This window comes from Lepidochelys kempii, chromosome 11 (genome assembly GCF_965140265.1).
Source record: "Lepidochelys kempii isolate rLepKem1 chromosome 11, rLepKem1.hap2, whole genome shotgun sequence".
In the NCBI taxonomy this organism is placed as follows: Eukaryota; Metazoa; Chordata; order Testudines; family Cheloniidae; genus Lepidochelys; species Lepidochelys kempii.
In genome coordinates this window covers 11296578-11309669 of record NC_133266.1, presented here as the reverse complement: position 1 = coordinate 11309669, position 13092 = coordinate 11296578, and the positions used below count along the sequence as shown (strand labels likewise).

Genomic DNA, 13092 nt, shown 5'->3' with positions numbered 1-13092 from the left:
ATCACCTTGTATGTTCTTTGCTCAAAACATAGCTGGTTAACCAAGGTACTTGCTTGGGTTCTGAATGTGTTTAGAGAATTTAGATGTGATCTGGAATGTGTGTTCTCCTGCAGGAGTGGTCCAGGACTGACCTACAGCCAGACTCCTCTAAAGAGGTAGCTGGCAGGCTTGTCTCTGTTTGAATTTTAAAAAGTAAATGACACATTAAAATTCGAAATGAAAGGAATAAGGAAATATTACTGTAATATTGTTCTAAATTTATGGACAGCTGAGCATCCATGTGCATGGTAAAGATGGCATGACATTCATATGTACAGTCTCGCACTCCAAAGGATCTAAAGAGCACTTCACAAACTACATACAGGCAGCTCCTCTGAAGTACAGCCACCTCTAAGATATTTGTTAGTCTTTAAGGTGCCACCAGACTCCTCGTTGTTTTTGTGGATTCAGACTAACATGGCTACCCCTCTGATACTTGACACCTCTAAGATAGAAAGGCAGCAACCAAAAACTGTGCATAGCACACTACACCCCAGTGGGGAAGGGGACATTTTGGTCTAGGTCACCATACCAGAGGTGCCATGGGATCATTAAGGACAGCCAGGACCTTGTTTTTAAGCCCTCTCATTGAAAAGCCCTGTGCACAGTAACCTGCAACATTGGTTTATCTGCTACAGAAAGACAAAGTACTGAGTTGACTCTGCCAAGATTCAAAGCAGAGATGATTCTTCTGTGATTCAACCCATGACTCCAGGGACTCAAACCTGTATCTTAGCCTACAGTCTGTAGCTGGATATACGAGCTGCACATGTTTTTATAAATAGCAATGGCATTTTTTCATTAACATCTGGATAAAATTTTTTTTTAAAATCTCCCCATTCCCCCTTTGATGAATCTGGCTCCTAAACTCTTATCCTGCACTGCTGAAAATGTCAGACTCAAACTTCAGCTGTGAGTATAACTGAACCGAGTAGGGGTTCTGACATTTAAGGAGTTTGAGGAGTCAAAGACTGTTTGCTTCATTCTTGGCAATGGAAAAAGCAGCTCTGGAAAGAGTCCCAGTTTTGAATTATTCTAAGGGGTTTTTTTTCACCTCTTGTGATCTGAATGAAGATCTGTGAACTAAACTTTCATTAAACGCAACTCCAACCTGAAAAAACACACAGGTATCCAAACAAATTAGGGAGACTGCTTGTGCTGGGTGATTAGTGCACAGGGCTGGAGTCAGGAGGAGTTTGAGCTTGACACTGATTCCCTTGGTAACTTTGGTGCCCTACAAGTAATAATAATACTATGAAACCAGTACAGGAAGGAAGCCACCCTAATAAAGCAACCTCTTGTCTTAAGAGATTGCCCAAAAACTACCCACAATACCTTCTGCCTCACCTGTTTTAGAAGACTACTTCCATTAAGTGACCAATTTTTTGTCTCTGGAATGGTCACTTAAGAAAGGCTTTGCTGTAATGTGGTTCTGGTACCAAATCCATAACTGTATGTTCTGGGACACAGCTCGTGATTTACAATCAACTGTGTATGTCAAATTATAGTAGCCTCCTGTTGCCAAAGTTTCATTAAAAGCATTGGTGGTGGGATGAGTATAATCTAAACCAGAATTGGTGAGGGCTAATGTGTAGTCCTTAACGCCGTAACAGGTGGCTACAGTAGGTGGCCAGTAACATTCGTCCCTCTCAGCAGTGCTTTATTTTTTAAATAAAAAACCTGTGTATGTTTTATAGAGATATTTATGGGTAAGTACATGGGTTAATATAGATGAAAATTTCAAAATCACTTAAGTGATTTAGGAGCCTAAATTCATCAGACGTTGGCTCCTAAGTGCCTAACTGACTTAAAAATGGGACTTAGGCTTCAAAGCCACTTAGGTGCTTTTGAAAATGTTACCCAACAAGTTTGTACAAGTTTGAAATTGATTATTGCAATCAAGAGAGGAAAGAATGATCCTGTAATTAAAGAACAGGAGATCTGGGCTCTGTTCCTAGTTGTGCCACAAGCTTCCTGGTGGTAAGGTGATGAGTCGCTCCTGTGCAAGCCTCCCGGCTCAATAGGAAAACTCAATAGAAAAAATAGGAAAGCCTCTCTGGCTCAATAGGAAACTTTCCATTTTTGTGTCAGAAACATAACATTCCCCTTTTGGAAAAGCGAACACCAACTTTTGTGATATTGAAGAAAGGTTGGGGGGAAGCAACTAACGACAAATCCAGGGAAAATAGTATAACTCCAGAGTGTTAATACTGAATTTTTCTACAATGTGTTTCATCTTCTCTTCACAAGCTACTAATTGGTGTTTACAGTGTTCCTGTGAGGCAAGTGATTATCCCCCTTTTAAGGATGAGGGAGCTGAAGTTGAGAATTTAAGTGACTTGCCCCAGACTGCAGAGGAAGGCTGTATCAGAGGCAGAATTAGAATTCGAGCATTTTCCTTGCCTCCAATTGCTTGTCCTTGTTATTCCTCTGGGCTGCCTCTGGAGGGACTTCTATATCCAGTGAAGAGGGCAAGTTGGCCAATGGGCCAAGAAGGGATGGTTTATACTGCCCTCTTACAGTTTTCAGCACCACAACATACACTATGGGGCGATTACAAATGCTTCATCTCTAAAACTTCGTGACAAACCTCAGCAGCCACATCAACACCAAAGATTTTTGCAGAAGGATCATAGAAATTAGAGGGAAACCAAACTTATTAGGTCACCTGAACCATCATTCAGCCAGTACTTGATTGTCACCTCTGGAACATAAGGTTTGAAAAAAGGTTGAAAAAAGGTTTGAAAATTCTTAAGAATTTATTTCCCATCATATGTATGTTGGTTCTGTTAGGCCTATAGGAGAAGGAAATGTTCTTGTGGTTAAAAGACATGTCTGGGAGTGGGTCTATCTGAATTCTCCTAGTTCTACCACAGACTTCCAGTGTGTCCTTGGGCAAGGTCATTTTACCTCTTTGTGTCTGAGTTGCCTGATCTGTAAAGGAGGGATGATCTATCTATCTTCCTCAGATAACAATGCAACTTAATTTAATTATCGTGTATGAGGCAGAGAGGTTGCCAGTGGTTTGAACTGGGAGAGTGGTGAGGGACAAGATTTAGGAGCGGCTGTAGCAAATCTCTTGAAGATTTTTAAAAAGATGGAAGGCAAATTCCAAATTGTGCCCTCAACTCTGGGTGTGGAGCTCCAGCTAAACTTATTGGGAGTTGTGCACATAGCTAAAGGCAGGATTTGCAATTTTGGCATTTGGGGCAGATGTTTTATGAGAGGAAAAGTTGTGTTCACTGTAGAGCACTTCAGCTTCTCTTGTACTGGTTTTTTTATGAAAAGAGGTTTGTTTGTTTTTTCCAGTCTAATGTTATGCTAAATCTGTGGTAAATTAACATTTGTAAGGGACAATACCTTTAAGATTATAGCACTTCTCTCCCTTGGAAAATAAGTTCCAGGGCACAGTTTTCCAAGGAAAGCAGAGAGATTTGCCATGACCCCAAAGTCCTGTCAACAGTAACATAGAGTTCAGTTATGACCTTTTATGGTTTCGATTTTCTCCCACTGATGAATTTCAAAAGAAGGCTTTGCCAGTGCTGTCGGCATGGATATTGTCCAACTGGCTTTAGCAGTATATTAAATACCTTCTCTGGCTAAACAGCCTGTGGAGTGGAATTAAATTGTTTCTTTCTGTCTGCTCTTTATCTGGCAGACAATTATTGTAATAGCTAATAATAGTATTGTATGGTAATATGATAACTGGATTTAGAAAGAAACCAAACCAATTTTGAGATCAGATAAAGAAAACCACCTCACAAATGTCGTTTCAATGCTGTCTTAGTTTGAAGAAAAACAATATCCTTTTCTTTCAAGGTCTGTGAGTATAATAATCTCTGATTTTAGGGGTTCTGCATTGGAACAGGATTGCTGCTTAAGAACTCCCTATAGCCCTATAATCTACTGGTGCACAATGAGACATATCTACTTGTTTTGGCTCAGTGTAACCCTTGGATCAAGTAGCAGAACAACTTCCATTTTCTGCTCCAGAAGTTAAAAAAGGATATGTTGCCTTGGAAATGCCTGGAATGGCATTTGTTTAATGTGTACTCTGTAAATTTGAGCCACTTTGGGAAACCAACTAGATTGAGATAGCACAGAATTCTTTTTGTGGGTGTGTCCTGAATCAGCTGTACTTATGCCACCTATAAGAGGTTGAGGCTGGGGGTCTCTTGGCCTGACGAGAAGGCTAGAAAGTCTGTTTCCTCATCGGGAAGAATTACAAGTTAAACAGCTCAGATAAGATTTCACTGAAAAGTTAGAACATAACTGTAAGTTAGACTTATAAATAACAGTGGTTTAAAGACCAACTGGTTTCACGCTATGCTCTTCTCTACACTGCAAGTGAAATAATTTAATGGGTTAATTAAAGATTATTCCACAGTGTGTTTCAAAACCTGTCTACTAAAAAGTCTGAGAATTTGTCAGAGGAAGAGGTGCTGCTGAATCCAGTTTGGGAGGGAAAGGAAATCCAAGTTAAATGTAATTTGGTATTGTCCTAGCAGAGGTTGTTATAGGTCATGTAGGGCCAGATGGTAACCTTACAATCTACTCTGAGTAAGAGGTGGTATGTAGCTGTATTGCTGCAAGAGCAGAGAACAGATTGGGACTCAAAATGAGACACTTCCTCCCCTGGTCCCATGTTGCTCTGAAGAAGGAATAAGTTACCACTCCCCCTTTCGTGGAGCAGTTTACTCCCCTCTGTGTGCCCAAACCATTACCCTTGGCTGGTGATTGGAGTGGTGCGGGAAGGAGCCAGTGCTCTTTCTATTCCTCTCCATCCCCTTCCTATCCACCCACTTACTACTAAGTTTGGAGTATCTAGTGACTAGCTTCTCTCTTTCCTGTTAGCTGGAGTCACAATCTGAGCAGGGCTAAGCAGTGTCAAGGAAGGGCTGTGACAATCCAGCACATAATTATTTTTCTACAGCAAACTCTTGTTTGGGGAGTTGTTTTCATGATATAGTTAATAAAGATTGGACGGCCCCTAGTTTCTTGAAATTAAGGACAGGGAAGAGTGGAAAACCATTCCAACGGAGAGCAGTTTTGAAAACTGTTAGGGTTGATCTACAAACTGCTGGGAGAGTGTCCTGCAGCCCAGGTCAACAGAGCTGTGTTCCCGGGGCTTGCGTTAGTGTGCTAAAAATAGCTCAGGCTCTGCAACCCACCGCCCTCCCTAGGCTCCAGAGCCCAGCTCAAGCCTGCACCTGAACGTCAAAGCAACATCGACACAGCTATGTTTAGCATGCTAGCTCAAGCTCCGCTAACACAGGTCTGCCGACCTGGGCTATAAGCCTCACTGCCAGCTGCTGTGTATACATACCCTTAGAGCCCAGCACCAGCTACTGGGACGTGTGTGCCTCGCTAAGCACAATGGAAAATGCATATCACACAAAATGCATATCACACATTTTTCTGCCCTAGGAGACCACCTGTTTTGCCTCTGTGGTAGAGCTGGCCTGGGATCAATAGCTCTACCTACTATGGGCTGTTTTAGACTATGGATGCCAGCTCCAGCTATAGAGTTAGAGCAAGTTGGTTTTTGTTAACAGTACCTGTAGTGATCATTCAACTCTTATGGATTAAGGGTCAGATTTTCAACAGTGATGTAGGCACTTAAGAAACAAAGTCAAATTGAACATCAATGGGACTTAGGAGCCAAAGTGCCTAAGTGACTTCAGAAAATGCGACGTGGGCTCAAAAGTCACTTAGGTGCTTTAAAAATGTTCCCTGAAATCTACCTTCCCAATAACCAGCTCTACAGGGTGGTGATGGAATCAGCTGGTCAGGAAATGTTCAACTCATTGTTGATATGTCAGAAAATGAAGATTTGTCAAACCTGAAACTTTTTGCAAAAAATTTTGGTTTTGAGGACATTTTTGTTGGGGCGGTTTCTCAGATCCGGGCATAATGAGACTACAATCCTAGGATAACCAGTAGCCTGGTGGTTAGGGCACTCATATGGAATGTGGGAGACCCAGGTTTATGTCCTTGCTCTGAATCAGGCAGAGTGAGTGCTCTTATCCCTGGGATATAGAGTCTCTCTCTGTGGTTCCATTAATATTCACTTAGTTTTACAAAGTGGAACAGCTCCAACAGGAAAGATTGACTCTGAGGTCCAGCTCACTCACCTGGGATGTGGGGAACGGGGGCCAGGTTGCAGTTCCTCCTCCAAATTAGGGACTTGAATCTGGGGTCTCCCTCATTCCAGGTGAGTGCCCAAACCACTAGGTTGTTGAGTATTCTGGCATGGGGCTTTCAGGGGTTTTTGTTGGGTTGTTTGTTTCCAAAAAATTTCGAAAGGTCTAGTTTTCATTCCAGTGCAGAGTGAAAATAAATGTTGAAACCTTGAACTTTTTTACAAAATGGAATTCTTGTTTTCTGGTCAGCTCTAGTGACATTTCACCCCCACAAGGATAACAGTGAAAGTGATGTGATGCATTTGCTCCAAAAATGGCCCAGAGTCATGAATCTTTTGATGTATCTTACCTGATTTTCAAAGTTGGAACAATTCTCAAAACTGTGTGAGTTTCATGTGTGTTCAGGTTTTGTTGCAAACATTTTGGACAGGTCTAGTGACATTATCTGTTAGTGCCTGGATGCACTAAACCAATGCACGGACAGCTAGCACAATAAGCTTCAATGGAAAACCAAAGAGAAATCATATGCATATTATACCTTTTAGCGGTTTCATTTGAGTTCAGGATCGTATGTCTATCAGTTTCTGCAAATGCATGTTAACTGGCCTTGGGGAGAGAAACACATTCACCTTTATTTGTGTAAACTACTGTAGTAAAGCTTAAGTGTGTTGGGGCGGCTACTCAGGGGAGATCCATTTTGAACAAGTCTGTTTTCTTGGAAGTACATTCATATGTAAGTAAACACAAACAGCAGCATATTTCTGGGTACCCTTTTCACTTAGTTCTAATTCTGTTTCCAGATCACAGTTGTGGAGGGAAAAGGAAATAGTAAATTATGGTACAATGGGAACCTGTTTGAGGTCTTCAACAAAAGGAGTCTTACGTTCTGCATGTTTGTGTATGCAAAGGCTTGAACATCACATAAAAATGAAGTATTGGTTTGAAGTTAGCCTGCCCCAGGGACCTTATTGGTGTATTAAACACTAAAATTGGAGGGCAATATAGAAGTATGCTTGACCTTCCCTCCCCATTCCAAAACACTAGGTTCTTCCTCTGGAAGCTGGTAATCATGCTAGGGGAGATTTCAGTATTCCTGAAGGGAATGTGTTTTGGCAAAGTGCTTTAGCCTCCAATGCAGACAGATGAATAAAGGATAACCTAAATCCCTATGGAATAAACTGGTGAGAAACAAAAAAGACAAATGGAGGGAGCATCTGCAAATTCTCTTCATAGTCAGGGCTAAAGTATGTCATGCAGTCTGTAGTAGAGAGTAATTTTTGTAGGTATGGTAAAATGAATCACTGAATACTTAGCAGAGCTACCCAGATAATGTCATAAAAAGAAAAGGAGTACTGTGGCACCTTAGAGACTAACCAATTTATTTGAGCATAAGCTTTCGTGAGCTACAGCTCACTTCGTCGGATGCATACTGTGGAAACACATCCAATGAATGCATCCGACGAAGTGAGCTGTAGCTCACGAAAGCTTATGCTCAAATAAATTGGTTAGTCTCTAAGGTGCCACAAGTACTCCTTTTCTTTTTGCGAATACAGACTAACACGGCTGTTACTCTGAAACCAGATAATGTCATGTGACTATACCCAAAAAATGCTTAGATTAGATTAGATCATCTGTTTTATGTAGCACAGGGGAATTAGATCTGCAGTGCATGTCCTGTAGTGGACATCGGGCGGTGTTGTGCTCCCTCTCTATTCATGGGTTCAAGGAAATTCTTCTTGCATCATTTTGTTTTTATTTGGGTTTTCTCCTGGTGGGAACAATTATCAGCGGGATGGAGCATTCTCAAGGCAATCAGATTTAGGATTAGTCTAAATTTGTCTACTAATTTGCTTCACAGCCAAGCCCTTTTGACAAGGAATGTTTGTCTTATCTCTGGCTCTTGCACGTTTTGTCCTGAGTTTTGTAAGCTATGCAGTCCAAGAGGATTGCAGCTGTCTGTTCAAGTCTTGGTTGGAGAGGTCACTAATGTAGTTGTGTCCTGACCCATTGATGTTTTTGGAGATCGTCTCCAGAGCCTCGACTTGGCTGTGGAAGCAGGTTGAGAGCCAGTGCAGAGTGCAATAGTGATGTACTCATGGCAGCCCATCCCATTGAAGAGGCAGGCTGCCACGTTCCACAGAATTAGAGCCTCTATGTTGTTTCCAACTACGGTGCAAGATACTGAATTATAGTATCCCACTCTGGAGGTGGATCACTGTGGCCAGTTCCTCCCCTTGCAGAAGGGGGCAAAATCTCATAGCAAGCTAAAGGTGGAAGAAAGCATTTTTTGTCACTTTTTGTCCACACTTAGTCTTGTGTCCAACATAACCCCATGGCTTCACACAACTTTGATGAACCATGGTAAATGCCTCTGAAAGGGCAGAAGTTCTTCAAAGTGATTTCCCTTTGCTTATCTCAGTTTGGTTTGAACCAGCTGTTCTTTATCCAGGTGCTGGTCTCTTGTAGGCACTGCAACATCTTTGTGATGAAGGTGTTTATGAGAAATACAGCGGGGAGTCACTAGCATTTGTTGGCAGCACAGTCCATGGTGTCTCAGCACCTTTCCACAAAATCTCAGGTGGATTTTGAAGAGGAGAGAGGTTAGATCTCTGTGGTATTGCCAGACACAATGATTTGTAGTGAAAAGAAGCAGCTAGGTAACACCACTCTTGGAGTTTTGTGATTGGACCCATGTACTCTATCAATGTCATACCCTGTGCTGTGTTGTATAATGTTGCTGATAGGGTGAGTGATAGGAGCATTGAGATCTATCCTCTATCCATTGCTATGAGGAGGTTGTCCAGTAGTGCTAATAAGATGGAGAAGAAGGATGGTCTTGTACTTAAGCCACTGGACTGGGACTCAGGAGGTCTGGATTCAAGGTCTTTCTGTCTGAAGCTGGACAAGTCACTTTATCTCTCTCTGCCTTGGTTCCCCATCTGTAAATTGGGAATGACAATAGTTCCTTTCTCACTCCCTTTGTCTGTCTTATTTATTTAGATAGTAAACTCTTCTGAGTAGGGCTTGGCCATTACTGTGTGTTTGTGCAGTGCCTAGCCCAAAGGGGTCCTGATCTCTGTAGATAACTATAGGTATTACCATAATAGAAATAATAAATTATAATAATACCATCAGTGCCTTGGAAAAAGTACCCTGAAATGGCAGATTGGACCTGTAAAGAGTCCCACTGCAGATTCTTGTTTACATGAAGGCAGTTTTACACCAGTCTAGCTGTATAAAGAGGTCTAAAAGTGGATGTAAATTGAATTTTTGCCCTCTTTAAGGCCCCTTTATGCTACCAGAGGATCAGGCCCTGAATCTTTAACAATGAAGAAGGGCAATAAGCCATTCTGGAGGTTAAGGTCAAAATTGCATCTGGTTTCTGATATTTTGGGGTTTAATTAGAGGTCTGCTGTATAATGATGACTCCTAGTGGAATGGTGTTTTAAGTGTTGCCAAGAAATGAGTACAGATAACCTAAATTATGAAGTCTCTTTATCTCCTTGCTAGATACTCTCATGGTGAGTGCATCTGAAAATTCTTTATCCCCATTAAAAGTTATAACCCTTTACATTCCATTTTGAGGAAAACTCTTTTTTTTTTATTGGTGAACTCAAAATTATAAAAATCAAAAAAGTAAAAGGTGCTTTATAAGTTAAACCAGTCAAAGCACAAAAGTAATGAGTATTCAACGAAGAGAAAATTGTCCCTGTTTCAATCAAAGAACTGAATATTTAGCACTAATACGGAACTAATATAATTTGATCAAACTATCCATTTTTCCTTTACACTGTCATCCCTCTGCAGCACTAGGGGATGTCACAGATCTGGCTGGGTGCCTCTTTCCAGCCACCCACAAGACTGATGTGAGGGGAATCAAAGCCTCTGAGTCCCTGGATACACAGGTGTTTTACGCTTCCAGAACCTGAATGGAATCCAGCCAGTGCCTGAATCTTGGGGTCCCTAAGCACACTCTCTCGGTGCAGAACTTCTGTCTCACACCTCCTTCTGAGAGCTGAAACCCACTGTCCAGCTGCCTGGCCCCCCTGGGCACAGTGCTAAGCCTTCAGATTCCCCCATACTTAAACACTTAATTTCCCAGAACTCCACTATGAAGGTTTCACTTTCCCTGGAGGCATGCAATATTTATGAAGATCACAGTCAGACACTGTTCCCAGAGACTAGCACATTATTGCTCTTTTACTTAATTATATAAAGCACAGGAGTGTACTTCTCATCAGAAAACACTAAACCCATGTCCCTGCCTTAGTTTCCTTGTCACTCCAGGGCATTCTTTGGGCTGGGGTCAGAGCCCCTTGGATTGTCCAGAGTCGTCCTCCTTCAGTGTGTGACATGTGAGCTGCAAAATGGAGCCTTCTTCCCCCTTGGTCAGCTTTGCCCTTGAGCAGCCTAACCCTTTCCCTTGGGAGTTCTTGGGGCCATATAGGCTCAGGAGCAGGCAGTGTCCCTGCCTGATGCAGAACCCTACATGCTGGGTTGCTCAGTATTGCCAACCCCAAGTGTTCAAAAATCATGAGTAAGGCTCACCAAAAATCACGAGAGTGGCTCTAAAATCATGAGATTATGTAAAAACAATAGATTTGGTGTTCTTTTTATTTACCGTCCACTTTTTGAGCCTTTAGGGTACCCTGGGATCACATTTTGAAGCTTTCTCCACAGCCACAAGGACTAGAAAGTTACTTTTTTTCTTTAAGAATGAAGGCTGAAATCATCATATATCCACTTGACTCTAGGAGCTGGGGCTTTAAGGAAAACAATAATTATCATGAGACTTATGACAAAATTGTGAGAGCTGGCAACACTGGTTGCTTCTCTCTCTTTTTGAGCTAGAGACAAAAATAGCCAAAGTCGTTCCTCTCTGCCCCCGTTCCTGTGTGGTGAGAGAGACAAGTTTTCAAGTGTACAGAGAGCTCTTCTTCTCTCTCTCACCCACCTTGTCTCTCTAATATCTTGGGACCGACACAGCTACAATAATGCTGCATGTAAATGGTGGTGTCCGTTACCTGTCAAGTTACTGTAAACTGTGTAATTTACCCACGGGTTTGTGGGTGTACATTGGTGTAATTTATACTCTGAGGGGAGCAGAATGGTGGTGGCAGTTTACAGAGAGAAAGCAACCCACAGAAACAAGCAACGTAAAGTATTTGTGATTGTCCCTTTGGTCCAGTATTGCCGTGGTTGACTTAGGCATAGTTCTGTGATATCTTTAAAAAAAAAAATGTTATAGTGGTTATGTAACAGTTGCGTGAGAGCCGTGAGCTTGGGTTGGGAGCTGTAAAATGCGGAATCGAAAGGAAGAAATAGGGGGGGAAGAGTGTGTTTTACCTTGCATCATCTTGTACCCTGATGCTGAATGATGGGTCTCGAAGTTAAGGCACTGGCTTAGGACTCAGTAGATAGAGGGTCAATTTTTCTCTCTGCCACTGACCTCTTGTGTGAACTTAGACAAGTGACTCTGTGCCTACGTTTCCCACCTATAAAATGGGAATGATGATCCCCCGCTTTGTCCGTCTTGTCTATTTAGATTATAAGATCTACAGGGTGCGGAGAGTGTCTTACTATGTGTTTATACAGCACCTCACACATACTCGCCTGTTGTACCAATGTATATCTTACATAGACATCTGCATCGCCACAGAATGTCTTTTTCCACCTATTCCCTTTCACCTCCCCCAGCACTTATTCTCTTTTCCTGATGTTACCAATCAACCTTTGGCCATTAATTCATCCAGATCATCATCATCATTATCTTGTAGATTTTACTTTTAAGAGCAGTCCTGAGAGGATTACTCCAGCACAAGATATTCTGCATTCTTTCAGGTTTTCTGAAGAATTTATCATAATTCTTTTTAATAAGCAATTTTAAAACAAAAGTGTCAGCATCTTTCCATCTCAGAAAAGCATTTATCTACTTAACTTCTGAGTTAACCATTACATTTAATTTTGAAAGAGACAGGAAAAATGAGAGGCTTCTTTGTGTCATTAACCAGAGCAGCACCCAAATGGCACATAGAATCGTAGGACTGGAAGGGAGGTCATCTAGTCCAGGCCCCTGCACTTGCGGCAGGACTAAGTATTATCTAGACCATCCTTGACAGGTGTTTGTCTAACCCGCTCTTAACCCGCTCTTAAAAAGCTCCAATGATGGAGATGCCAGAACCTCCCTAGGCAATTTATTCCAGTGCTTAACCCCCCTGACAGTTACAAAGTTATTCCTAATGACCAACCTAAATCGCCTTTGCTGCAATTTAAGCCCATTGCTTCTTATCCTATCCTCAGAGGTTAACAAGAACAATTTTTCTTCCTCCTCCTTGTAACAACCTTTTATTTACTTGAAAACTGCTATCATGTCCCCTCTCAGTCTTCTCTTCTCCAGACTAAGAAAACACAGTTTTTTTCAATCTTCCCTCGTAGGTCATGTTTTCTAGACCTTTCATCATTTTTGTTCTTCTTCTCTGGACTTTCTCCAATTCATCCATGTCTTTCCTGAAATGTGGCACCCAGAACTGGACACAATACTCCAGTTGAGGCCTAATCAGCGTGGAGTAAAGTGGAAGAATTATTTCTCGTGTCTTGCTTACAACGCTCCTTCTAATACATCCCAGAATGATGTTTCCTTTTTTTGCAACAGTGTTTCACTGTTGACTCATATTTAGCTTGTGATCCACTATGAACCCCAGATCCCTTTCCACAGTACTCCTTCCTAAGCAAAAAGAAAAGGAGTACTTGTGGCACCTTAGAGACTAACTTCCTAGGCAGTCATTTCCCATTTTGTAGGTGTGCAACTGATTGCTCCTTTAGGAGTACTTTGCATTTATCCTTACTGAATTTCATCCTATTTACTTCAGACCATTTCTCCAGTTTGTCCAAATCATTTTGAATTTTAATC

General features: G+C 41.7%; 1 protein-coding gene across 7 annotated transcripts in view; it reads left to right on the top strand.

Moving 5' to 3' along the window:
• Positions 1-13092, top strand: part of MYLK (myosin light chain kinase) — a 324299-nt gene that overhangs the window by 267242 nt on the left and 43965 nt on the right. The window lies entirely within an intron of this gene.